This window comes from Diabrotica undecimpunctata, chromosome 8, assembly GCF_040954645.1.
Source record: "Diabrotica undecimpunctata isolate CICGRU chromosome 8, icDiaUnde3, whole genome shotgun sequence".
NCBI classification, from domain to species: domain Eukaryota; kingdom Metazoa; phylum Arthropoda; class Insecta; order Coleoptera; family Chrysomelidae; genus Diabrotica; species Diabrotica undecimpunctata.
In genome coordinates, this window is record NC_092810.1 from 45,432,605 (window position 1) to 45,459,909 (window position 27,305).

At 33.4% G+C, this 27,305-nt stretch overlaps 2 long non-coding RNA genes across 2 annotated transcripts; one reads left to right on the plus strand and one right to left on the minus strand.

Annotated features, from left to right (window-relative positions):
• Window positions 1–4,293: 4,293 nt before the first annotated feature.
• On the minus strand, window positions 4,294–5,935 carry LOC140448394 (uncharacterized). The gene is made up of 2 exons (XR_011951702.1): window positions 5,595–5,935; window positions 4,294–4,494 (listed from the first exon to the last, which is right to left on the minus strand). It is a non-coding gene; the product is annotated as an uncharacterized lncRNA (long non-coding RNA).
• Window positions 5,936–7,402: 1,467 nt separating this feature from the next.
• Window positions 7,403–11,728, plus strand: LOC140447498 (uncharacterized). The gene is made up of 2 exons (XR_011951603.1): window positions 7,403–8,418; window positions 11,544–11,728. It is a non-coding gene; the product is annotated as an uncharacterized lncRNA (long non-coding RNA).
• The last annotated feature ends 15,577 nt before the right edge of the window (window positions 11,729–27,305 follow it).

A 27,305-nucleotide genomic window follows, 5' to 3' on the forward strand; every position in this document is an offset into this window, starting at 1 on the left:
GAGAGGGTGGATCGAAACTAGGAATGAGTATTTTCTGAATTTTCTTTAAACGAACATCCTGTGGTTTAGTATTGTAATGGAATGATATTTTATGATACTGTATTATTTGTTAAGCATTCCCTATATCTAACTGCTTTAATTTGTGAGATATTCGTGATTTTTTGTGCCAAACAATAATTCCAACAAAAATTATGTGAAATTTTATTAGGTTGGTCGTAAAAAAATACAAAATAATCTCAACTGATCCTTAATTTGTTAATATTGTTACGAACATGCATTAGACCTAGCCCATATAACAGTTGCATCTCGAGAGACGGCGAGAAGCTTCCAGAGATGTATTGAGAGCGGGAGAGATTGACCCATCAAACAAACGAATTAGAGGTGGACTACTCCAGAATATTCTAGTACATAATAACTTTTTTATATAAGTAGCTTCGATATTAGCTAAGTTTAGTTGATAAGATATTTTCGTGCTGTAAACTTATAAATAAATATATTTATACAAATTAAGAACCGCTCGTTTTATTTAAAAACGGTACAATATTTTAGATATCAAAATACCTAAATAGTTAAAAGTGACATGACGTTTAATATACAAATAAAATTAAATGTAAAACAAAATATTTCATCAGTTGGCGCTACAGCCCTTCGTGAGCCTTGGCCTTCTTCAAAACATTCTGCCATCCTTCCCTATCGAGTGTCTGTCTTCTCCAGCCCCTCACTCCAATCTCCCTCAGATCTTCCTGTACATCGTCCAGATATCTGAGTTTAGGTCGCCCCCTTCTTCTTCTTCCGACCGGCCTGTTTAGCATAGTTATTTTAGTGGGATCACTCTCATCCATCCGCATAACGTGGCCCACCCACCTTAGGCGGTTTATTTTGATGGTCTTCACAATATCTGCATCACCAAAAAGTCTATAGAGTTCAAAGTTATATCGCTTTCTCCACAGATCCTGTTCGTTTACTCCGCCATATATGGTCCTCAATACTTTTCTTTCAAAGACTCGCAGTAACTCTTAATCTCGGGTCGTCATTGCCCATGTTTCCGATCCGTAGGTGAGCACTGGGCGTATTATTGTTTTATAAAGTTTGCACTTTGTTGCTATTGACATACTTCTCGCTCTTAGTTGAGGGCCCAGGCCAAAATAACAGCGGTTAGCCACGCATATTCTTTTTTTTTATCTCGTTGGATATGTTATTTTTGTAGTCTACCAGTGATCCTAAGTAGCAGAATTCTTCTACTATTTCTATCGTTTCGTGTTGCACCTCTAAGTTATTTTGTTGAATTCTTGATATGGCCGGCATATATTTAGTTTTCTGGATGTTAATCAGAAGTCCGATGTTTTCTGAGGCATTTTTGATACGTGTGAAAGCCTCCACTGCTTCATTTTGGGTTCTTCCAATTCCAAAACAAAATATTTACTTCACAAAAATAATACAAAAATTGTTGAATACATAATAAATAAGATAGTATTTTATTGGGAATAAGCCACAATTGAAGGTTAAAATGCAAACATTAAACAACATAATTAAACAAATTTTGTTTTTTGTTACTTTAGGCGACTTTAAAATGATATTGCGAATATTGCTGAGTTACGTTCGTGGCACGACTTTATTCTAAGATAGTTCATTTGATTACATGAAATCAACTTTAACTTGAGAATATTCGACAGAAAAAATCATAGCATGTAATTCGTCTTTACAAAGACAACCACATGCCATGCTAACAGTAAAATTCTCCTGTTAGTGATTCCATAGTAAATTATGAGGAAAAAAACCTCATAATACTATCCCGACATGGTAAGTATTTGGTCTTACATTTAGTTTACTCTCAATAACCACTAAATTCTGACTTTACATGTTTGTTATTTAAAAAACATAAATGATGTATCGTCGATATGTTACTGACTTACTAATGCTGGTGTTTTCTTTTTATTAACTTCCTCTTTTCGTATGTGTAACCAGATCCTACTGCATTCTGCCGAGGAATTTGCGACACAATTGGTCTCATTTAGGATAATTAGAGCAGTTTTTCAGAAATTTCTCTTTTTACCATCTGTTTCTTTTAGGACTATACTTGAATCATTCCATTGAACCCTATGTTCATTTTCCCATGCGTGGTTGCTTATTTGAGATCAATCAAATTCTCTATTTTTAATATAAGATTGATGTTCCCTTATTATAACATTTAATGCCCTTGATGTTTCAACATAAAACTTATCGAATTCACAAGGAATTTTATAAATACAATCCTTTGTTCTTTCTTGTTCATTGTTAGGTTTAGTTTTAGATATGTAAACACGCATGGGAAAATGAACATAGGGTTTAACCTTCAATTGTGGCTTATTCCCAATAAAATAGTTTCTACTTTAAAATGCCACAAGAAAATAGCTTCATAACAATATATTATAAATGTTCAAAATGGCCTCCGTCGACGTCAATAAATAATTGTAAGCGATCTTCAAAAGAGCGACTTACACTAGTTATTAAATTTCTGTTTAATATCTTATACATTCATTTCTAATTCTTTGATTTATATCTTCTTTAGTTGTAGCTAATGTTTTATACACCTTATATTTTATTTAACCCGAGAAAATAAAATCTCGGTTGTTTAACTTTGAAGATCGTGGGGGCCATCTTCTCAACGGAACCTACTACTTAAAATAATTTCGGCTATTCGTTGTCCAAAAAATGTAGATATATTGTTCCGTTTACGTGATCCTCGAAAAAGAAGGGTCCTATTACATAATTAAGTAAAAATGTTCTTGCAGATTAGAAGTTGAGTATCTAATAGTGGAAATTATGTCTGTTTACAATATCATTTTTGTGGAAAGTAGCTTCATCTCCAAATAAAATGCATTCAAGAAATATGCATCATTCTGAATTTGTTCCTGCGCCAACGAACAAAAATCTGTTCTTATTTTTTCATCCTGATTAAAGTCTTGGTGCAACTGTGCCTAATATGAATGCATCTTGTTCGTTTTTAAAATTCTTCCTACACTACGATCACTAATTTCAACAGGATGTACAATTTCCCTTGTACTAATATGCGGATTTTCAGTGATATTAAGGATTAAATTTAATTAATTTTCTTCATTTGCAATAATTTTTGTTCGGTCAGATTATTTGTGATTTACGTCTTCAGTCCGTTGAAACTATTCTAGTTTCTAGTAAACTTTGAAATGCTTCTCTTCTTGGTTGTCGTATATCTGGGAATTGCTAATGATAAATTTTTGTTTCCAGTAGCACATTTTTGTTATACCCTCCTGGCGCAAAAGCTATATCAATACGTTCCTGGTTAAAAAAATTATTGTTAGTAATAGTAACAAAGCAACAGGAACTATAAAAATAGTATAATGTTCAACTTTTAACCAAGTTTTGTGTCGAAGTCATAGCCAATTAGGTAGAGTATTATTTTTTTTATTAATATTTTGCACACCAACAATCCTAACCTAAGCTAACGACTAACTTAGGTATTTTGATATTTCATAAATTATTAACAAATTAGGGAGCAATCTATTAGACTATTATGTATTTTTTGAAATTTTCATATTTAATATTTAAATTTTGATTAGTTGATATCAAATTTTTAACATTTGATTTGATTGAATATTTTCACGGCCAACCTAATAAAATTTCATCTAATTTTTGTTACAATTAATGTTTGGTTCGAAAAATCACGAATAGGGAATGCTTAATAAATAATAAAGTATCATAAAATAACATTTCATTACAATACTAAAATACAGGGCGTTCCATTTAAGAAAACTCAGAACATACTCATTCTGAGTTTCGACCAACCCTGTATATCAAAATTTAATAATTTACTATGTTAATTTAGACAATAGCAGACTATATTAAAAATCTTTTGAACATGAAACAACATTTTGCTACAAAATTAATAAACAAACGTAATTACCTTTTAAATCACCTTGTATAACACTGCTAAACCTGATATTGAAAAAGCGAGAACATCGAGAAGAGTCCAAAAATGTAAAAATACACAGGGTGTTCTATTAAAAAAAGTTTGTTCCCCACTCCGTCAATATGGGTGGCCCTGTATATTTGAAAATATTTATAGAGTATGGTCCTATCTGTCATATCTCTTATGACAAATATGAGTAATTGACTTATTTATTTATATTTACTTTTGTTTATATTTATATTCGACTTTTGGGAATATTTGGGAAAATTATCCTACGAAATTAATAATAAAAATCAGGAACAAAATGTATGTTCCTATCGATCGATGTCCAATAGATAAATTAAACTGTTAATAATAAAACAAATTAGTACATGTTAAAAAATTATATATTATTAAAATGTTGGTGCAATTTCAACATATTTAATTAATGTATGCACAATAACATTCGTCTTCGTAACAAATACCGCCAACATATGAAGAGCTTATGCTTTCACATTCTTCTGAACACGTATCGCAATCACAGGACGCTCCAACGTTTCCAAGAGCCACTGCCTTAAAGACACTTACTCCTGAAAGAAAAAACATTGTAGGTAAATATTTAGCGGTCCCTTTAAATAAACAATTTAGATGATTTTTTAATATAAATATGTGAAGAATATCTATAAGACAAAAGTCGAAAGGAAACAATAGATTAGGGGCACCCTAATTATTTACCCCCTCCCCATCCCCCTTGTCAGCAAAAGTAAGCAAAGCTCTTACCTATTTTCTAAATATCATGATTTAGTGACTTGACAGAAGCATGATAAAGACCACACGTTTTGCATGTCCGACTTCAATAGCTTCAATTTTACCGTCGAACAAAAATAATCGTAGGGCATTTGCAGGAAATCGTTGAATGAAGCATTTAAGCGTAGTGATAAATTGACTGGAAGATTGAGAAATTGTCATAAGTATATCATCCAAAACCGAGTCATCAACACAGACATTAACTTGCTTTGCTTTTCTTACAATACGTCAGATAGTCAATCGTAGCAAACCGAAACAATAGATTGACAGAAGAAATTTAGACAAGTGAATAGCGCGCGGTAATTCCCCTGCAAGTATCTAAACGAATAATAACGACTGTTAATCTGTGTAATCACCATCTAGACCTTCACCGCCACATGTCATCAAAAATAAGCAAAGCAAAGACCCCCATCCCTATAGTGCTTACGTAATACTAGGAGAGCCCCTTAAGATCATCAAAAAAACAAAGTAGTAAAAACCGTCTCCAAACAGAAAATCGCCTAGCCATTCTCATATCTTAGGAACTGTATAATTTGAAACTAGATTAAAATAAGGTAATAGTAAATAGGAATATAAATGTGATTCGTTATTTGTGTGTGGAACAATTTAACCCATGTTGCATAATGACGCCATGACACGAATCCTTTCCGTGTTGGCAATGGTTAAAAAAATCTTATATTGTAGCCAACATAGGATACGCGGCGATGAATGGATACGGAACAATAAAACCCACATGGACAATAACGTGAAAAAAACATGTTACCAATAAAATAAAAATTCAACTCCTCTCTCTGTAGCCAACAAGCATGAAACAAAAGTATGTAGTCAGAAAAAGTAAATATTGTATGTAATAAAAATATAAAATAAATATAATTATGTTTACCATGAGCTGCCTGGGGGCTGGCTTCAGTGGTTGCCAAAAGCACAACAGCTACTACAGCCAAAAGAACGAAGGTAAGTTTTGCCATTTTGTTGCTTGATTATTATATAAAATTGTACGGACAAAATTTTCTTTATATAGCTTTGCCGATACGTATAAAACTTATCTAACAATTTTTTTATGGGATAAATTGAATGCAAGGTACTTGATTTTTTTCTACTTATCGAAATCGTGATATTGACTAATATAATATACTAAAGTATATCTAGGAAAAATATGAAACATTTGATGTTTTTTTTTTATTATATATTGAAACGCAATTAAAGGATTAATTTAAATAGCAACTGGAGGAAGAAAAATGCTAAAAATGTTGTATGTGACGTTGCATATGTTTATTATTTGCTCCGTGCAGCTGAACAAGTATCGCCCTCTATTGGTTATTATATCGTCACCATAAGGTTTACACCATCGGAAACATATAAATCTGCAGTAATAACAAAGAATATAGACGCTTAGCTATAAGCGTCTATATTCTTTGGTAATAAAATCAAAAATTTGTAATGAATCGTAAAGATTGTATATTAATTATTTGTATATAAATAACATTATCGTAGTATTTATGTCTTACAAATAGATTTGTTGACAGTTCAAAATTTGTATATTTTTACAAACACATAAGTTGGATTTATATATTATAAAAATTTTACTAGCTTATTATGTACCTATATTTTTTGAATAATTATATAATAACAAATTATATATTTTATATTTTTTATACCAATTTATATAATTACAGAGTTTATTTGCACTAAAAACGAATTTCAGTAATTATTTTTCAATATTGAGTTTTTGAGATCCTAATTCTAACCTTACTTTTGCAATTGTAAATGCAGATTTACTGTTGCAAATATATAAATTATATTTATATATTATTATGACAGTATTATTGTTTTACGGAAACGTTTTATAAAACTAGTTAATACGTTGTAACAATATATGGAATTTAATTTACAGTAATCATTACATAAAAGTTTTGTTTTTATATAAATTAGACCTTATAGCTGCAGTCATAAAAAGTGCAACCACTTTTGCTATTACTGTGGCAGTTTGCGATGCAACAAATATTACCTACTATTATTTTGAACACTTATAGTGTATAATTTATAAGTTATAAAACATTAGGTTTGCTTGCCATTATGCTAAATTCAGTAGTGAATTTAATACTAAAAATATTGTATCTACAAATTAGATGCGCGCGCTGATTCAGTAGGTACTAAAAATTACAGCATGTTCTAATTTCTTGTACTAAAAATGATGAAATATTAACTAAAAATGAGGTTATTCTCAACTGGTGGTAATATTTTTTTAAACAAATTATTATTCATTCGCAAAAAGTTTTTACTGTGTTTTGTTTACTCTAATTATAAAACAAACTTCATTGTTAGGTTACCAATGCAAAATTGGTAGAGCATATACCTACATGCTAATTAAAATTAAGATAGAAAAATCCACATTTTTTATACTAAATCGACTCGAAACTAATACTTTGAATACTGAAATCACTACTGAAATAGCATAATGGCTAGCGGACCTTACGATGATGACAAATTTGGCCGATATGAGCACAGAATACTCCATCCCAACTGGATGGGTGGATTGGGATGGAATATTCTGTGATATGAGCGCTAACGTGACTTATATCCCGTCCCGTCAACTGCACAGAACGTAGATTCTAACTCCATGACAGAACGAATAGGTATAGTTATGATGTTTGATTACTATATTATTGTGAGTTGGCAACAAGTGACAAGAGACAGACTAAAGTGCGTATGCCTGTCACTAAATGTTGACAGTAGAACGTGATGCAGATGTATTAAAATAAATAAATGTATATAATTATAAATACGATAATTTCTTGTATGATACCTTTAAAACTAGGAGGATATCCAGATAAAGTGTAGTCTTCTCTTTAATGAGTCGTCTTATGGAGGCTAGGAGATATTTTTTCGTCATTTATTTTATTCCTAATCTACCCAAACCTTTTCTACTTGTAATATTAATATTGTTACGCCAGCCCCCGTGCTGCGCCCCTAATCGAACATTTTGGCTTGCGAGATATATTGCTGCGCTGGTCATATGTTGAGAGAATTTTACAGGGTACTGTGAGCTTTTCGAAGAATGGGGCGACCAGGTATAAGGGAAATTAGAATTTAAAGAATCATTCAATAAATTAAAATAAACATTACAATATTTAGCTCAAATCCAGTGTCGAAGTATATGTGCAATATATGTGGGATTCATCGATCATTGAAAAAGCATTTATGAAATGATAAAAATTTATAAAACAATGACCACCCAAACTCTGTTACATGAATATGAAAGCTGATTGAATGGACATATGAATGAAGACGTACGATAAGAAAGGATAATTTACTTAACCAATGAGAAAGTAAGAGAATACATAACAAAATGGAAACAAGATATAGAGAAGAGAAAACTTATATTATTCGTTTTTATGTATTAAATTTTCATGTAAAGTTGTCGAGTAGGAGAAAGGGTTTTATTGGAAACTATGTTTTATTTGAATTTTAACAAAAATAAAAACAAGTACTTGATCTTTATCCTTAATTGCGTCGAATTATCGACAAAGTATTACTATCACTATTTATAGTTGAAGTGTTTTTGCATCGTATATATAAATGGAACGATCGCAGGTAATTTTATAGTTAAAAATCATTTACAATGTCAAAACTTACTCTCATTCTCTTGGCAACCGTCTTTGTAGCTGTTTTGGCTACCAAAGAAGCTAGCGCAGTTGTTGTAAAAGGTAAATGACATACATTCATATATTTTTTAAAATTGTACAATTTGATGTTTTTGTTTGTTTTAATACAGAATTATGTTTCGTAATGTATTCATCATTTTAATTTATTTCGCTGCTATATACAATATAATTTCCATTAAAATTTGACGTACATGGATGTATAAATAAAAGGTGTAAGTCTAGATCATGCTTGTTCTTTTTCTAGTCAACTATGTTAATATGTATATGGCTTATATCCATACAAAGAATCCTGAATATAACTTCGGTGAGTGAAGGAATAGTACATCTCCAAAACTGTCATGTTAAGAAAATAAAAAAAAATTCATTTAAACAAAAAACTAGCGGTTTTTTGATATTTTCATACATCGTAAAGTTGTAGCTTTTGTCCTTATTTATTAAATAGCCAAATAAAATGTATTAAAACAAAGTCCAGAAAAAAGATATTTGCAAAAATGTATCGTTTACATGTACTGTTTTTTCACTCAATTACAAAAAAACACATTTCCGAAACTACATTTATTGGTTTTGTTTACAAATATTTATTAACAATGGGACTGATCATCAAATTAAGTTATTCTCGTTTTTCTTAACGACTTTCCAACGGCTAATATGGTAATAGAAACCTAAATCCTCTCCTGGAGAATTTTCTTAATGTCTGCTATCTTTGCTTCATTGATTGGGACAGGTTCTGTATATGCTTTGTCGGTAGGAAGTTTACGATTAACATTTGGCTTTACCAACTTAACTGTATGGGATATAAGGCCTTCTATATATTCGGATGTAGTAACATAACCTGGTGGTTCACTGCAATATGCGAACTGTCTAAATTGGGACAGAGTTAAAATAAATTTTGCGTTCAAGAGATTTGCCCGTCTTTTTATAAAAATTGGGCCACCAGTTATTGAAGTCAAGAATATCGTTGTGTCTAATAGAGGTTATAGTAAATGGACTTACTTTTCTGCAACTTAAAATCATATTCTCATATTCAGTCAGGTAGGTAAACACGATCAGATCTCCTTATTAGTCTCTTAACTGTCCCGAAATCACGATCACAAGGTAAAAACGAGTGTCCTCGGATAGGGAAATAATGACATATTGTTTTAAATCGTTTGGTACTTGCCAGTGTCATCAAAAATCTTACCATTATATTGTTGCGGTTCTCACCAGGACACCCATCAGAAAATATATGCAGTTCAGTTATTTCTGAAGAAATTTTGTTTAAAATGGAATCCAAAAGGTAACTACATACTTCGTTAGGACCTTTAGAAGCCTGCCCTTCATGATACGTGTAAAACTGACCAGTGTTGTCTTTTAAATTGTGGATTTTAAAGGCATGTACCCATACCTGACGGTAATAAACAATTTCCTGTACCGGTATGTTAGGCAAGGGTAAGTTTTGCATAAAATCGAAAGTTATACCACAAACATCGTCTCTTTCAGCGCACAGTTTTGTTACAGTTTGAATTTGGTTATAAAACGTTTTTGCACCATTAATTCGACGGCGGTCACCCTTTTTGCGTTATCATTTAGGTGCGGATCCTTCAGCCTTATTCCAAGTCAATCACATTCACCGCATACGTCCACTTGTGGTCTTCCAAAATGCAAAGAATAATTTTCTTTGAAATGCTTAAGATAGTACTCATATTTTACCTGTTGTCTTAAATCTGACCATTTTTTAATGAAAAGTTCTAACATAGTTTTCACACTAAGTTTAGCATCAAGATACTTCATTACATTAGAACTTTTATAATGGGAAGTTTTGGTGGGAAAAGATTCTATATGCTCTTTTATCATTATATTCCGGAGGTTTCACATGTCGACTAGTATTGTGCTTCCCCCTTAAGTCTACTGGGGTATTTCCAGCTTTCAAAAGCGCATTCAAACGTTGTAGTCGTGAGTTAGAAATGGCATGCAAGCTGAGAAAAACTTTCTTACAAACTGGTATTTTATCACCTTCTTTTCTAATATGATATCGAAATGTTGCAGTTTTTATGACACTTTGGCTGGTCTTTCGGCGTCGTTTTACCGGTTTGGCTTCGATAAGGCCCACTAAATGGATATCCTGTTCATTTTTGGACTTCATTTCAAGCATCTTGGACAATATGGCTTCCTTTTCCTCTTGGGTTACTCTTTCCTTACATCTATCGTGGCACCTGCAAAATTGTATATTCATACGCCACAGAATTCTATATAAATATAATATTTCCTGAAAAAATTCAGGTTAGGTTAGATCTCTGTCCCGAAAAACTCAAAAAAATATGTCTCAAAATCTTAATACAAACAATAACAAACTTGTCCTAATGTGCAGCTGATAAGTATGTATTTGGTAATATAAAATAAGTTAATAACAAATAACTTACTTGAAAGGCACTATTGTCTTCTTACTAACAGTTTTTCCGGCAGTGTTGACATATTCGTTGCCATGAAGCCGATCATATTTTCGTTTGTTTTGCTTCCAAGTATCAGGTTGCATCTTTCGCTTTTTAATGGATCTCTCAGGAGAACGATCAGTATCACTACTACTTGTACCAGACATGATTTTTATCAGTCGTATACTTTATAAAAACTCTCAAATATTTAAAATGATAGAATGCAAGATTGTTAACCTTTGACTGTCAATCACTAAATGAATCCTGATTACAAGTGACGTGCGACGACGTAATGCCATTGAGCGAAAGAACAGTATAAGCGCCGCATGTATACTCATCTACCAAATCGCCCTTTCGCCCAGTGATGCGTTAACCTATTAAACGTATTTGGTTATCTCAGTTCAAAATGTCGTTTTTGGCGTTTATATTGTTCTTTCACTCACCGATTCACTTGTAGTTAGTGCAAAGAAAATTAACAAAATAAAATTACATAGGTATAAGGGAAATAATGATACCCGTATAAACCATTTAAAAAATTCTTTTTCTTCTTCACTCTAGGGTTTTACTTCTTTTTACCTGTTTTTTTTTTCAAAAAATTAATTTAATATTTGTCTAGTTTCACTTTCAAAATTGTGGATTTTTTGAAAATGTTAAATAAAAAGTGTAACTTAGAAGTACCTTACATTCCGTTCAACTTTTTTTTAATTAGATCTCTTTAACAACCCAAAATTGATATTAACATCTAAGTTTGGTTTTCAGGTGTAGAACACCATGCTACTGGCTTTGGAGCAAGCTGTGACTGTCACACATGTAGTGAACAATGCGAATCGGAGAGCTCCCAATACATTGGAGGTATTTGTTACCAAGGTCAATGTGTTTGTGCCTCTCTTGGCTAAACTAAAAAATATGATAAAGATTAATTAATAAAGTGTCAAATTGAACAATTTTTGTTTTGTTTTATCCTCAAATAATCAACACCTATTACTAAATCTTATTTAGATTGTGTAGATGTTCGCTACCTGATGTCAAATCATATACCAGAAATTGGTAAATGTATTTGCTAAGAATGATAGAGCGAGTAATCGCGCCAATACTTACTTCATAAACTTACTTTTACGTTTGTAATTTTCCTGTATTACTTTTATTTCGAAAATAAACGACAACAAATAAAAAAAGTTTTATTTATACTACCAATAAAAATTTCGAAGAACAATAACCGATAGATTTTTGGCTAGATCGTATAGTTTATTTCGTTCAGATTTTCACCATTAGGGATTCATTGCGTTAATGTTTTTTTATCTAGATAGTTTATTATCTTATTTCCTCTATCACCTTCATCTTTTGTCAACTTTGCATGCAGTTTTGTTGGGTGGATCGAGTAGCTCGGCAGAACTGTTGCCGGTCCCGATCCCGGATAAAGAAGAACGGGTTCTACAGTCAAGTTAGTACACCACTGATAGACTTTAAACCCATGCAGCTTATAGAAACAGGATTAAGCCTCGGAATAGGAATGATTTTATTACGACTACCAACATAAGAAAGAGAACAACAATTTTATGGATACACTTCGAATAGGTACTTGACAAGTGAAGTCTCTAACCAAAAGTGTGCAGGAAATTACAAAAGAGCTTGTAGAAAAAAATATAGACATTATGTGAATCACACAAAATGAAGAAAAAAGAAAAGGAAAGTTATGCTGGATGACTTGTTGATAACGAACTTAAAATAAACAACACATTTTTTTAACCACAAATATACCTTATACATTTAATACTCGTGGACAAAGATCTATAAAAGATTATGTTGTAATCAATAAAGATACATCCATCGGAAATAATCGATGTAGGTAGCGACCATAGTCTAGTATTATATAAAATAAGAATCATCCTGAAATACATCACACCCAAGAGAGCGGCACCAACACAAACAAAAATCAAAGTCGAAGGACTAAATACGGATTCCACGAAACATTTATACAGAAGAAGAACATCAGAGAAGATCGCTGGGAATAAAATATTAGAAAACGATAACATCGAGAACGGCTAGGAAAAACTCAAAAATAACATAATTAATGAAGCAACAGAATCACTTGGAGAGAGGAAAGTAACGAACACTAACATATTAAAAAAGAAAACACCATGGTTTAGAGAGGAAGTGAAGACAAAATATAAAGAAATGAAAGCCTTTTTACAATAAAGAGTACAACAAACACAATAGGCATATAAATGAATCAGAAATGGAACGAATAGTTTAGTTAGACAAAAAAAAAGGGAACACTGGCAGGGCTTCTCAAAACAAATGGAATACGACTTCTACAGTATACAAAAAGAAATATGGGGAATGATCAGACGAAAAAGAAAAGAGATAAATGAACTAATAAAAATGAAACACATTCAGAAAGAAACATGGGTAGACTACATTCGATGCTTATTTGCTTAAAGGTGACGATAATGAACCACTAACACCAGAGTTGACGACAAACGAAGAAATAAATATTGAGGAGAAAGAGGTAAAGGAAGCATTAAGAAAATTAAAAAATAGAAAATCACCAGGAGAGAACAAAATACCGAACGAACTGCTTAAGTACGAAGGACCAGATCTGACCAAACAATTATTAAAACTAATCCAAAAAATAACAGAACAATCCAGAATTACTCAAGAATAGAGGTCAAGCATCCTAATACATCTCTTCAAAAAGGGAGACAAATCGGACCCTGAAAATTACAGAGGAATTAATTAATTTATTAAACACAACACTAAAATTAACAACCAAAGTGATAATAAATAAACTGAATGAAATTATATCACTAACACAAGGACAATAAGGTTTTAGGTCGGGAAGCTCATACACCGAAGCTATATTTATAATAAGACAAGTGCAAGAGAAATCATTAGAATACAACAAACCGACATATCTGTTTCGTGGACCTTAAGAAGACATTTTACCGGGTTAAATTAAAGGAGGTTATCCACTTATTATACGCAAGAGAGATACCTCTAGAAATAATCAAAACGATCGAAAAAATCTACCAAAACAACACAATAAAAGTAAAAGTAGAAGAAAAACTAACCAACCCTATTGAAGCTGGCAATGCGATAAGACAGGGAGATTCCCTGAGTCCTCTATTATTTAACCTGATTATGGATGAAATAATAAAAAAAAGTAAGAACTAAAGAATGATAATAAACGGGAGAAAAACAACTTAAAATAATCTGCTATGCAGACGACGCAATACTACTCTTTCAAAGTGAAGATGATTTACAACGTATGCTGCACCAATTTAATATAACCGCCAGAAAATTTAACATGCTAATTTCTTCAAAAAAGACATAATGCATGGTTAGAACAACAAAGTGATGGAGTTTAAATATCTAGGCATCACATTATCTAACTACGGAAAGCTCGAAACAGAAGTTGAAGATCAAGTGAATAGAGCAAACAGAGCCACAGGTTGCCTGAATGAAACAATATGGAGAAATAAAAATATCGGGAAAGAAATGAAAGGCAGAATTTACAAAACAGTCATCTGACCAATAATGATATATACGGCAGAAACACGACCTGACACAGAGAACAAAAAGGATGTTAAAAACAGCAGAGATGAAAACACGCAGAAAAATTGATGGTAAGACTATGGGACAGAGCTAGAAAAACAGATATAAGACATAGGTGCAATGTGCAGAACATCAAGAACTGGGAACGATCATATAAGCCGAATGACAACAAATAGAGTAGAAAACACGATAAGAGACGGTTCCCCAAAGGAAGACGATCAGTAGGCAGACCACAAAAACGATGGAACTTACTGGAGCCACATTGAAAAATAGACAGAGTCACGTCTACATAAAAAGAAGAAGAAGAAGTAGACTTGTTGATGATTTACAGTGATATTAAGAACGAAACCAGAGCCAAAGAAGAGGTTGCATTGTTAGTACACAGATTATTTTTACACCAAGTACAAGAATGTAAATATATCTCTGAAAGAATAGTTAGTGTAAAAGTCAAACTGGTCAAAGCTCCGAATATGATAGCAATCTATACACCTGAGAACAACAGAGTTATCACCACAAGAGAAAACTTCTATGAACACCTTAAGACTGTAATAAACGTGACCCCAAATGACGAATATATAATCATTAGAGGTGATTTTAACGCCCGTGTTGGCAAGCTCTAAGAGTAAATCAACGATATCATGAAAATATAAGAAATAAAAACAGAACTCTTCTGACAAACCTCCGCAACATAAACTAAATAGGTACGTATTAAAAGTACATTTTTCAATCACAAAGAACAATATAAATGCACTTTTAAAAACGCTAGAAGACCAATTATTTATAATAGACCATATTCTCTCGAATAGAGAGTTACTGCTTCTTCTTCTTCTTGACTGGCTTTACAACTTGAAGTGAGTCTTCGCCGCATCACTATAGGCACTCTTTGGGCCAGGTTCCTTGATATTTTTCAGATGTTTTATGACGTAAGTATATAATTGTTCAATGTTGGTTTTTGAACTAGTTGTTCTGCTTTGTAATGAATTATTTCTTCTTGGTTTTGTTCTTCTTCTGGGTTTAAGAGCTCTTGAAAATGCTTCTTCCACTTTTTCATTAGTTCCCCTTTCTCGCTGATAATTGTTCCGTTTTTGTTCTTGCACACTAGTAAGAAGTCTAGTTTTTCCAGTTTTTACTTATGCATCGGAATGCTGGACCCTTACTGAGAAAGACAAAAAGAACATAGATGTATTTGAGATGTACTGCTGGAGACGAATGCTGAGAATACCATGGGTGGTCCGAAGAACAAATGAATCCATACTGGACCAGCTAAACATAAAGAAAAGACTAAGAACACAAATATCAGAACAAATAATAAGCTATTTTGGACATGTCCTTCGAAGAAATGGTCTTGAAAAACTTACCATCCAGGGAAAAGTAGAAGGCAAAAGAAATAGAGGTAGATCTCCCACACGATACACGGACCATATTGTTGCTACCATTGGCGCTCCATTGTCAGAATGCGCTAGAATGGCAGAAGATAGAAAAACGTGGAGGAACATTGGGAAATTTAGTTAATAGCTTCATGATATCACGATACCTGCATCAGGTTAACGACTAAGAAGAAGAAGATCCTTGAGTGTATCGCTTGGTTTTTTTGTAAAATTTCCTAGTCTCTCTTCTGTTATTATGGTCTATTACTTATCTATAAGAAACAGAAAAACAGATTTTTTTTGGCTCGTTCATTTGCTCTTGGTCTTCTTGATCTGCGATCTTAATTATTACATTTTCTTTTACTAATACTTGCATTGTTTGTTCTGCTTTTGAATCTAATTCCTCTTCCATTTTATATTTTTCTTCTACGGAAGTATTATTTTTTAGTGTTACACCGTCTTATTCTTTCTTGATCTTGGGATAGCTATATTTTTATTTGGAAAAGCCTTTTTGTATTTTGTCCATATATATATATATATATATATATATATATATATATATATATATATATATATATATATATATATATATATATATATATATATATATATATATATATATATATATATATATATATATATATATATATATATATATATATATATATTGAATTTGAAATTTCCGCGGGAGCTATATGTGGTTTCAGTTGTTTTCCGGGTTTGACTCCGCGTTAAATATTTTTGGTTTTTAGAAAAACCATTGTTTTGACGACGTTTCGGCAAGGTCACACTTGCCATTGTCAAGTCAGATTCTGCTTCGTCTTGATGTTACAGGCGAACTGATTTCTCGGTCGCTGCACGCTGAGTTTAAATATCTTGTTGCGCTTCTTGTCATTGGTCCTGTGCGCAGAGTGGGCGTGGTCTTCTTCGCTATTTTAATTTTTACGTTTTTCTGCAGAATTGTTTTCCACGTATTTGGGAGTCTTTGGGCATCATCTCTGGTGTTTAAATTTTTCGGATGTTTTTCGATCTCTATGGCTTCTCTGATTACACGTTTGGCCTTATTTTCGATGTTGGCTAGCATTGTTGTTCCATTTAAGTCTATTTTATGTCCTGTGTTTATGACATGTTGTGCTAGGGATGAAGTTTTTTCTTTTCTTTCGATGGCGTTTCGATGTTCTTCGCGTCTAACCTGTATCCTTCGATTTGTTTGTCCGATGTACGATTTATCGCAGTCTTCACACGGGATCCTGTATACGCCTTGATTTTCTAATGCAACTTTTGTTTTTGCTGATGGTAATATGGTTGCTATTTTTCTGTCGGTGTTAAAAATAGTTTCTATTTTGTTTTTTCTTAGAACTCTGCTGATTTTGTCTGTCGTACCCTTTATATAGGGCAGGATAGTTTTACCGACTGGTTTTTCTTCTTTTTCTGGATCTTTGCTGTTGTTTCGGGATTTATGTGCTTTTTCAATCACCAATGTCCCAGTAGAAGAAACATTAGAAATTATACATAGAAAATATCCAATACCACAGGATACACTAAACTTAACGAGGCATTGCTTAAACAACACCTACTTCATCTACAAGGACCAGAGGTACAAACAAGTCGAAGGAGCACCGATGGGTTCACCACTGTCCCCCGTAATAGCCAACCTTTTTATGCAAGATATGGAATCAAAAGCAATAGAAACAGCAGAGCATAAACCCAAACTGTGGCTTAGGTATGTTGACGACACATTTATTATCTGGACGCACGGAGAAGAGAAACTTAATAAATTTCTACAACACATTAACAATATCCATCCAAAAATACAGTTTACCATGGAACGGGAGAATAACCAACAACTTCCATTCCTAGATGTGTTAGTTATTAAGAAAGAAGATGGAAGCATAGGACATACAGTATACCGAAAACCAACCCATACTGACAGGTACTTACACGCAGACTCACACCATCATCCTGCACAATTAAATTCGGTAATAAAAACCTTAATAACAAGATCTGAGAAACTGGCAGATGAGGACCATAAGAATGAAGAAATGCACAAAGTCAAAACAAGTCTAAGAAAAAATGGTTTCTCCATGTTCATGATTGAAAAAGCACATAAATCCCGAAACAACAGCAAAGATCCAGAAAAAGAAGAAAAACCAGTCGGTAAAACTATCCTGCCCTATATAAAGGGTACGACAGACAAAATCAGCAGAGTTCTAAGAAAAAACAAAATAGAAACTATTTTTAACACCGACAGAAAAATAGCAACCATATTACCATCAGCAAAAACAAAAGTTGCATTAGAAAATCAAGGCGTATACAGGATCCCGTGTGAAGACTGCGATAAATCGTACATCGGACAAACAAATCGAAGGATACAGGTTAGACGCGAAGAACATCGAAACGCCATCGAAAGAAAAGAAAAAACTTCATCCCTAGCACAACATGTCATAAACACAGGACATAAAATAGACTTAAATGGAACAACAATGCTAGCCAACATCGAAAATAAGGCCAAACGTGTAATCAGAGAAGCCATAGAGATCGAAAAACATCCGAAAAATTTAAACACCAGAGATGATGCCCAAAGACTCCCAAATACGTGGAAAACAATTCTGCAGAAAAACGTAAAAATTAAAATAGCGAAGAAGACCACGCCCACTCTGCGCACAGGACCAATGACAAGAAGCGCAACAAGATATTTAAACTCAGCGTGCAGCGACCGAGAAATCAGTTCGCCTGTAACATCAAGACGAAGCAGAATCTGACTTGACAATGGCAAGTGTGACCTTGCCGAAACGTCGTCAAAACAATGGTTTTTCTAAAAACCAAAAATATTTAACGCGGAGTCAAACCCGGAAAACAACTGAAACCATATATATATATATATATATATATATATATATATATATATATATATATATATATATATATATATATATATATATAAATATATAAATATATATATATATATATAAACATATATATATATATATATATATATATATATATATATATATATATATATATATATATATATATATATATATATATATATATACAATCTATACGCTCCCGAAAAATCTGAAGCTGTTTTCACTTGAGATCCTTTTTGTGTGGCGGATCATCCCATTCTGGGTTTGGTTTTACAGTTTCTGGTGTTGCTTCACTGTTTAAACTACTTTTCTCCATTCTTCTCTCTCTCTCTCTCTCTCTCTGATTGTCCTTTATATATTTCTAATTTCCATACTTCTTAAGTCTTCTTCCACTTGTTGTTGTCTCCACCTCAGTTTAGGTCTGCGTCTGATTCTTTTACTTGGTGGTATCCATTCCGTTATAATTTGGATTGCTCTTCTCTCTTCTCATTATGTGCCTATACCATCTAATTCTTTGTGCTTTTATTGCTCTAAATATGTTTTCTTGACCTATCCATTCTTGTATTTCGTGATTCATCCATTGTCTTTTCTGATAATCTTCCGCTCAAAAACTTTCAATTGCTCGTCTTCTCTTGCTGTTAATGTAAATATTTCTGCAGCATATACCACTATTATTCTTATGGTCGTTTTATAGATTTTCATATTTGTGTTTCAGCTTATCTCCTTATCTTTAAACTTTTTTTTATTTCTATAAAACGCTGTATTTCCCGCATGAATTCTTCTTTTTATATCTACACTTTTAGTTCTTATATTGATTAGTACCTACTCACAAATATTTGAATGTTTCAACCTCTTCGAAACTGAGTGCATCTATTGTCAGTTCTGTCATTTATGTCATATTTTTCTTGCTTACGATTATGTATTTTGTTTTATTTTCATTTATTTCCAGTCCTCTCAGTTTGACTTCGTTTTCTATTTCTTGGAAGGTTTTCTTTAATGCCTTTTTAGCTGTTGCTACTATAGTTATATTATCCACTTATCCCATTTGTAATGCATTCTTGTTTATAGTTCCTGGGTTTGACAGTTTTTTTTATTATCTTGTCTAGTGTAAGAGTAAATAGTACCGTTGAGAGCGCATCGCCTTGTCTTACTTCATTTTTTCTTTTTATTATTTATGTTCTTTCTCTTCTGGGGTCTATTATTGCTTGGGAAGCTAGCATTGTCATTTATATTATTCTTATATTTTTATTTGGTATATTACCCTCTTGTAAGTCTTGGATCATTTTTTTTCTGTTTAGTTTCCCAAACGTGTGTTTAAAGTCTAGTAAAAGTATATGTGTGTCTCCGTCGTACTCGTATGTTCTCTTTAACATTTCCCCTATGCTTTGTTCAGTGTACATTGTTAGTCTGTCTCTAATTATACCAGTCATTACTGTATATGCTTAAGATCCCGTGGACTGACCGAGTCACAAATGAGGAGATCCTCAGAAGAATGAATAAGAATCGAGAAGTACTGACCACCATCAAATCTCGAAAGTTACAGTTCTTCGGACATATTATGTGAAATGAATCCAGATATACTCTCCTTCAAGCCATCCTGCAAGGAAAAATATTTGGAAAACGAGGTCCAGGAAGAAGAAGAACATCCTGGTTAAAGAACCTCAGAATCTGGTTCAATACAACATCTGTGCAGCTTTTCCGCGCTGCTGCAGATAAGATAAAGATTGCCATGATGATCGCCAACATTCGTAACGGATAGGCACATCAAGAAGAAGACTTTATATGTTACATTCAGTAAATTAATTGCCCGGTAGTTTTTACATATTCTATGATCTCCTTGTTTTGAAATTGTCACTATAATTCCCTTCATCCATTCTTCGGGCATTATTTCTTTGCTCCAAATATTCTGTAATAGTTTATAAATCTGTCTGTACAGTGCCTCTCCATCGTATTTTATAAGTTCTGCACATAATCCGTCTTCTCCCGCTGTTTTCCCGTTTTTATTTTTTTTATATTTTCCCGAATTCTTCTTCTTATTAATCGTGTTCGGTGTTCGTTATTGTTTCTTTTTCTTCTTCTCTATACATTTCTTGATCTATTTTTTCGAAATACTACTGTCATTTTTCTGCTTCTATAGCTACATTAGCTGTACGTTTTCGGTTACCGAGCTTTAAGTGTTGGTACAATGGTTTTGAATTGTGTCTTTTATTTTCTGTTTCTATCTCGTTCATAAATTATTCTACTTTTTGATTTCTTTCCACTTTATTTTCAGAATTTTCTTCTATTGATATATTATTTTTTAATGGTATAGCTCAGTGTGATAGCTATAGTTTTAGTGTTAGCTTCTTCTTTCTTGGTCTTGGGTAAGCTTTATTTTTATTTGGAAAATATATTCTGTACCCTTTTTTATTTTGTCCATAATCGATAAAAATTCCTAATTCTAAATTTTGCTAAAAACTCTCTCTGAATTGTATAATTGCAATAACTCTAAGAGTTTTCTAGGAAAAATTTTGCTTAACTTATATTTTCATGACATACTTGATCAAAAGTTTCTGCTGTGTCAAGAAATATGGCAACGCACTTTCTTTTCTTCTAGGGAGCTCTCTATTATATTCGTTATTCTATAGACTTGGTCCATCAATGAGTGACTTTCACTAAATCCAAATTATCTATTATGTATCTATGGAACTCTAGCTTCTATCAGAGATTTCATTATTTTCAGCAATAACTTCTAGTCTTCTTCTAATGGCACTACAACCCTTTGTGAGTCTTGACCTACTTAACAATGTTCTTCCATTCTGCCCTGTAGGATACTTTCCTTCGCCACTGCCTGATGTTCATGTTTTTAAGATCCCCCTCTACGTCGTCTATTCATCTTTTATAAGAGGCCTTCCTCTTGTTCTGTTTCCTTGGGGCTTCCATCTCTGGACTCCTTTTACAGCTCGATTATCTGGCATTCTTTCCAGGTGACCAAGCCAGTTTAGTCTTTGTGGCTTTACAAATCTAACAATATCTGCGCTCTGCATTAGTTCATCAAGCTCGTGATTCAGTTTAATTCTCCACGAACCATCACTGCATTGGGTTGGTCCAAATAACTTCCTTAGTATTTTGCGCTCAAATATTCTCAGTTGATTTTCATCAGTGGTTGAGAGGGTCCACGTGTCACATCCATATGTGACCACTGGTGTAATTACTGTTTTGTAGATTCTAAGCTTAGACACACGATTCAGTAACTTACTTTTCATTAAGTCTTTGTATGCATAAAAGCACTTATTACCGCTAAGAATCCGTGCTTGTATTGTTTGACTTGACTGATGTTGTTGTTGTCATTTATTATTGAGCCTAGGTAGGGAAAAGTGGAGGCATAATTGTAGGTATGGTTGTCTACCTTCAGATTCTCATGTTGATTCGATTTTGTTCACTCCATATATTTTGTTTTGCTTTCATTTATATATAGACCAAACTTAGCAGCTTCTCGTTTCAGTTCTATAACTTTTTAAGTTAATATCCTTTTGTTGTGGCTTATTATGGCAACATCATCCGCATATGCGCATATTTGCATTGATCTTGTATTAATACAGCCGTTTATATCCATTTTTCTAACAACAGCCTCTAAAGATAGATTAAAAAGTGTTGTTGATAAGGCATCACCTTGTCTAACTCTATTTTCAATATCAAAGGCCTGCGTCATATCTCCATCTATTTTCACCATAGCTTTGGAACCCTCCAGAGTCATTCGTATAAGTTTAACCAACTTATTGGGTATTCCTAATATAGATAGTTGCTTTAACAGCTTTTGTCGATCTACTCCATCAAACGCCTGTTTGAAATCGATATACAAGTTGTAAATAGGTATGTTATATTCAACACATTTTTCATGTATACCTCCTAACATATGTATTTGGTCTATAGTTGACCTATTTGGTCTGACGTCACATTGGTATTCACCAATCTTCTCCTCCGAAAACGATTCCAGGCGGCTGTATATAATTCCTGATAATATCTTGTAGACGACATTTAAAACTGTTATGCCCCTATAATTTTTGCAGAGTCGTTTGTCTCCCCTTTTGTACATTGGAAGTATGATTCCTACTTTACAATCTTCTGGGATGACTTCTAGTGTCCCTATGCGGTCGATTTGTTTATGGATGCGCCTCCATATCGTATGTCCACCATTCTTTATCAGTTCTGCAGTTATTCCATTTGTGCCAGGTGCTTTGTTATTTTTTAGATGTTTTATGACGTTTATTGTTTCTTCCAATGTTGGTTGCTCAACTAGTTGTTCTGCTGTATGGTGAATTATTTCTTCATCTTCGTTTTTGTTCTTTTTCTGGGTTAAACAGCTCTTGAGAATGCTTCTTCCACCTTTTCATTATTTCCTCTTTCTCGCTGATAATTGTCCCATTTTTGTCCTTGCAAACTGTTTATCTTGTCATGTTTTCTTGGGTGTATTGCTTGGTTTCCTTGTAAAATTTTCTAGTCTCTCTTCTGTTATTATAATCTGTAATTTGTTGTATTTTTCTATTCAATATTTCTCTCTTTTTCCTTCTACTATTTTCTTTGCATCTTTTCTGAGTTCTTTATATGCCCGTTTATTCAATCGGGAATCCCTTTGTAGACATTTATGTCTAGCTATATTTTTGCTATTTATTACTTGTTGGCAATCTTGGTCAAACCATTCCTCGTTTCTTTTGCTTGAGGTTTCACCTAACGTTTCCTTTACCATATTTGTAATTGTGGTTTGGATGACATTCCATTTTTCTTCAATGTTGTTTTGTTCTCCTCTTTCATTTATTATTACTTTTATTTTCTGCTGATACTCATTATTATTTTTAGGATTTTTAAACATATATGTGTTCCATTTTCTTTATCTAGCGCCTTTCTCTTTTCTTACCATTGATATTCTTTGTTTTATCTTCGATATAACCTAGAAATGGTCCGAATCGCAATTTGCGCCTCTATAAGTTCTAACATCCGTTGCGGAGTTTGCCCACCGCTTAAATATTAATATGTGATGAATTTGATTAAATTTATTAGTGCCAGGTATCATCCAGGTTCCTTTATGAATATTTTTATCAGGGAAACACGTACTAACAAATCTTAGTTTGTTTGCCATTGCCAACTGTGCCACTTTTATACCGTTGTTGCTGGTAATATCATGTAAACTATGCTTACCAAAGGATTCTGCATATATTGGCTCTTTTCCCAGCTTTGCAATCATATCACCCGGGACTATAACTGCATCTCTCTTCTGTGCGTTTTCACATTCTACTTGTAGTTGGTTATAGAATTGATCGGTTACTAGTTCATCTGCTGCTTCTGTTGGGGCATGGATATTAATAATTGTAATATTATGAAATTTTCCTCTTAGATGTATTTTGCATATTTTTTCATTAACTGGAGTGAAACCCAATACTGACCTGCGGCATTTATGGTTTACCATAAAACTCACTCCAAAATCTCCTTGTCTTTCTGCTCCACAGTAGTACATACTGTATTCTTTTTTATTTATGCAACAAGGCCTTTAAAATCTGATTTCTTGGAGGGCTGCTATGTCTACTTCGTACTTCAATAGTTCCTGTGCAATTCTTTGCATTATGCCTGCTTGCAGCATGGTTTGGACATTCCAGGTGCCCAGTCGCAAATCTATCATTAAGTCCTTATTCCGTAGCTTTGGTCGTTGTCCGTTGGTCCGTCCGGTTAGTTCTTTGTTCGTAGCATTCGTGATAGCTGAGTTTAAGGTGAACAAGTTATCGGCCTATCGCACCAGTCCAGTGCCAGGACTGCTGGCTATAGCTTCTGAACAAGCTATGCTTTCTCCCTTTCTCGTCCGCCCTGACCCTACCTTCCATATTACCCAATCTCCAATAGGGTTGCTCAAGTTTACCGGGGTTCACCCATATGATCAAAAACACACTTCTTGGAGGTAAGGATAGGGATTGAGTAGGAGAGGCTAGAGGTGTTATCTGGAAGCAACACCTTGTATTGCACCTCACTACTCCTTTGAACCCCAATAACTTCTAGTATAGCTTCAAAATTACAGAAAGTAAGAAAATCGGCCTGAAAAAAAGTTTTAATATTGTATTTGGTTATTTCCCAGGTTTAAGGATCATTATGACCTCCGCTACTTTGTTGGAAATATATCATCATGTGAACGAGGTATTCATAAGAAGAGGGAGTTGTTGTTTTAAGTTTTCCTTGGTTATTGCTGCTTTTCTGAAATTGATTTTTTAATTTAAATTTTTAGTTTAACTCTGGGCACTTCTTTTAGATTTCCTAGCTGGGTACGTTGTTCCTGTGTAATGTTTTCCCATTCAAGTAAGTTAAACCGGGTAACATTGACAGGGAGCAAACGTTGACACATTTTTAAATATCCCGCTTAGGTTTTGTACGCCCAAGAAAAATGGAAGTTTGGCAGTTTTAAAATTTTACATATAGTGTCGCCCTCTTGTAAGAATAAGCAAAAGCTGCTTAATAGTGCATTTTAAATTTTAGAAGGTTGTTAAGAGTTGTTTGACTGTTACGTAATAAGTAAATCTAATTAAGTTATTGAAATATTGTGTTATATTTTGTTTTAATTAAAAAAACATCCATAACTGTTTTGAGGTTAACTTTACCATGTGTCGATGTTACACTACTGTATAGTGTCAATTCCAAAATCTTGATATTATTAGGTACCTACTTACTTACACATTTACATTACAAGTTTTTTTTTTCAGCAACATTGTCGGAAAAAAGGGATCCTCCAAAACGTAAGTTACAGAAAGGATGGAATCTGCCGTGAGTGATGTTAAGAACGATGGCATAAGCTACAACAAGCTGCTGGAATGTATACCATTAATCGAACAACTTTATTGAATCATGTAAATAATTTTAAATGTAAAGATGTTGAAAAACATACTGTTCTTACCAAAGAAGAACGGCGACTAATAGTTCATACATTAACCAAATTGGCAGACTAGGGACTTGGATTTGTCGAATGCAGTTGAAAATTTGTGTACAAGATTACCTAAAACGAACCGACAGAATAAATCCTTTTAAAATCGGATTGCCAGGAAAAGATTGGATTGCTGGTAACATATTTGTTTTCAATTTAAGGTCAATTTAATAATTAATAAGTAGTTTTTATTGCAGGGTTGTAGAATTGCTCAAAACCTTCCCAAGAACCGCGCTGAAGCCTGTTCAGCTGAAGTGTTAGGTGACTTTTATCAACAGCTAAAAAACTATTGAAAAAAATAGTTTAGGAAATAAACCACAAAATATATTTAACTGTGACGAGTCTGGTTTTCAAACAGACGTTGGAATCCAAAAAATTTTATGTCGAAAGGGATCATCCACATAAAGTTGTAAGCACCGTAACAAAATCAACGTACACTGTTCTGGTTTGCTGCAGTGCAATAGGAGAGTATTTACCTTTGTTTGTAAATTATAAAGGTTTACACTTATATTCTACCTGGAGCCAAAACGGCCCTGGCGATGTTGTATTTAACTGTTCGCCATCGAATGGAATCAGTTCAGTTTGCCAACTGATTTAAAAACGTCTTCATCAAACATACTGCAAAACTGGAAGGCCCTAAGCTTCTCATATTCACACTTGACTGTGCCATCTCATGCTTTGCAATCCTTAGAAGAGGAGTGTTTAAAAGTGTGAAGCAATCGTGGCGCCATGTATTAAAAAATTATTATCGTACTAAGGGGTGTAAAAATATTGGCTTATAACGTAGTTAATATGAGGTGTCAACGTTTTTTTAGACACACCAGAGAGAAAACAAAACACCAGAGAGAAAACACTTCAAAAAACAACAACAACGCACAATGAAGATAGTTCGTAGCTCATAACCCTCATGGACAATCGCAACGTACAGCGTGGACCCAGTAAATTTTATGTAGATAATTTATTATATTAATATGCACTAATTCTGATTTTATGTTTCAGGCATCCTACAAAAAAATACAAAAAACAACAAAAAACGGCTTCGGCCACCAAAAAAATAAAAAAACTACTAACAAAAACCGGCGCAAGCCACAAAAAAATATTAACAAAAACCACTAAAAACTCGGGCATGTAGGGCCCAACCCCTTGAGCACCAAGTCGCCGAACTGAGCCTAGCTCAGAGCGGAGACTTGAGGCCCAAGTAAGCAATTTTAGTTCGCGGATAAGCCACATTAAGATAACAGGAATATAGCGACAATGCGCTGTCCTGAGTTTTGAATTCGGTTAGGAAACCATGTTGGGGTTCTATTACCCAGGATCTCCACATGAAGAGCATTTGGCTGATAGTTGTGCCCCTATCGCGCATCAGAGTGCTATAGGGGGGAAAGGGATGGTCTGGAGCATTGGAGCGCGATGGAGTGACTCCTGTTTTTACTCGAGTTAATACACCTCGCTCCAATGAATTGTTACACCCGAACGTAATTCTTAGGGGTGAACATTTCTCATAGGCTGGGTTTAATTAAATTGCTTGCTTGCTTGCGTTTTTTTAGAGTGTGGGTAACAGTGACATCTAACACATTTACAAAAATAAAAAAGTGTATCAAACTTTTGAAACTTACAATAAAACTTTTACTTTCGATTTACTCCTAATATAGCAGCCTAATAATACGCGTAATTTTAACTTTCTATAGTGATATGTGAAAAGAAATATATTTTGTGAAGATGTATCAATGTTACTCGAATTTACCTTATGTTAACACATTCATTTAGCTCGAATAATTTTTCGAGATGTTCA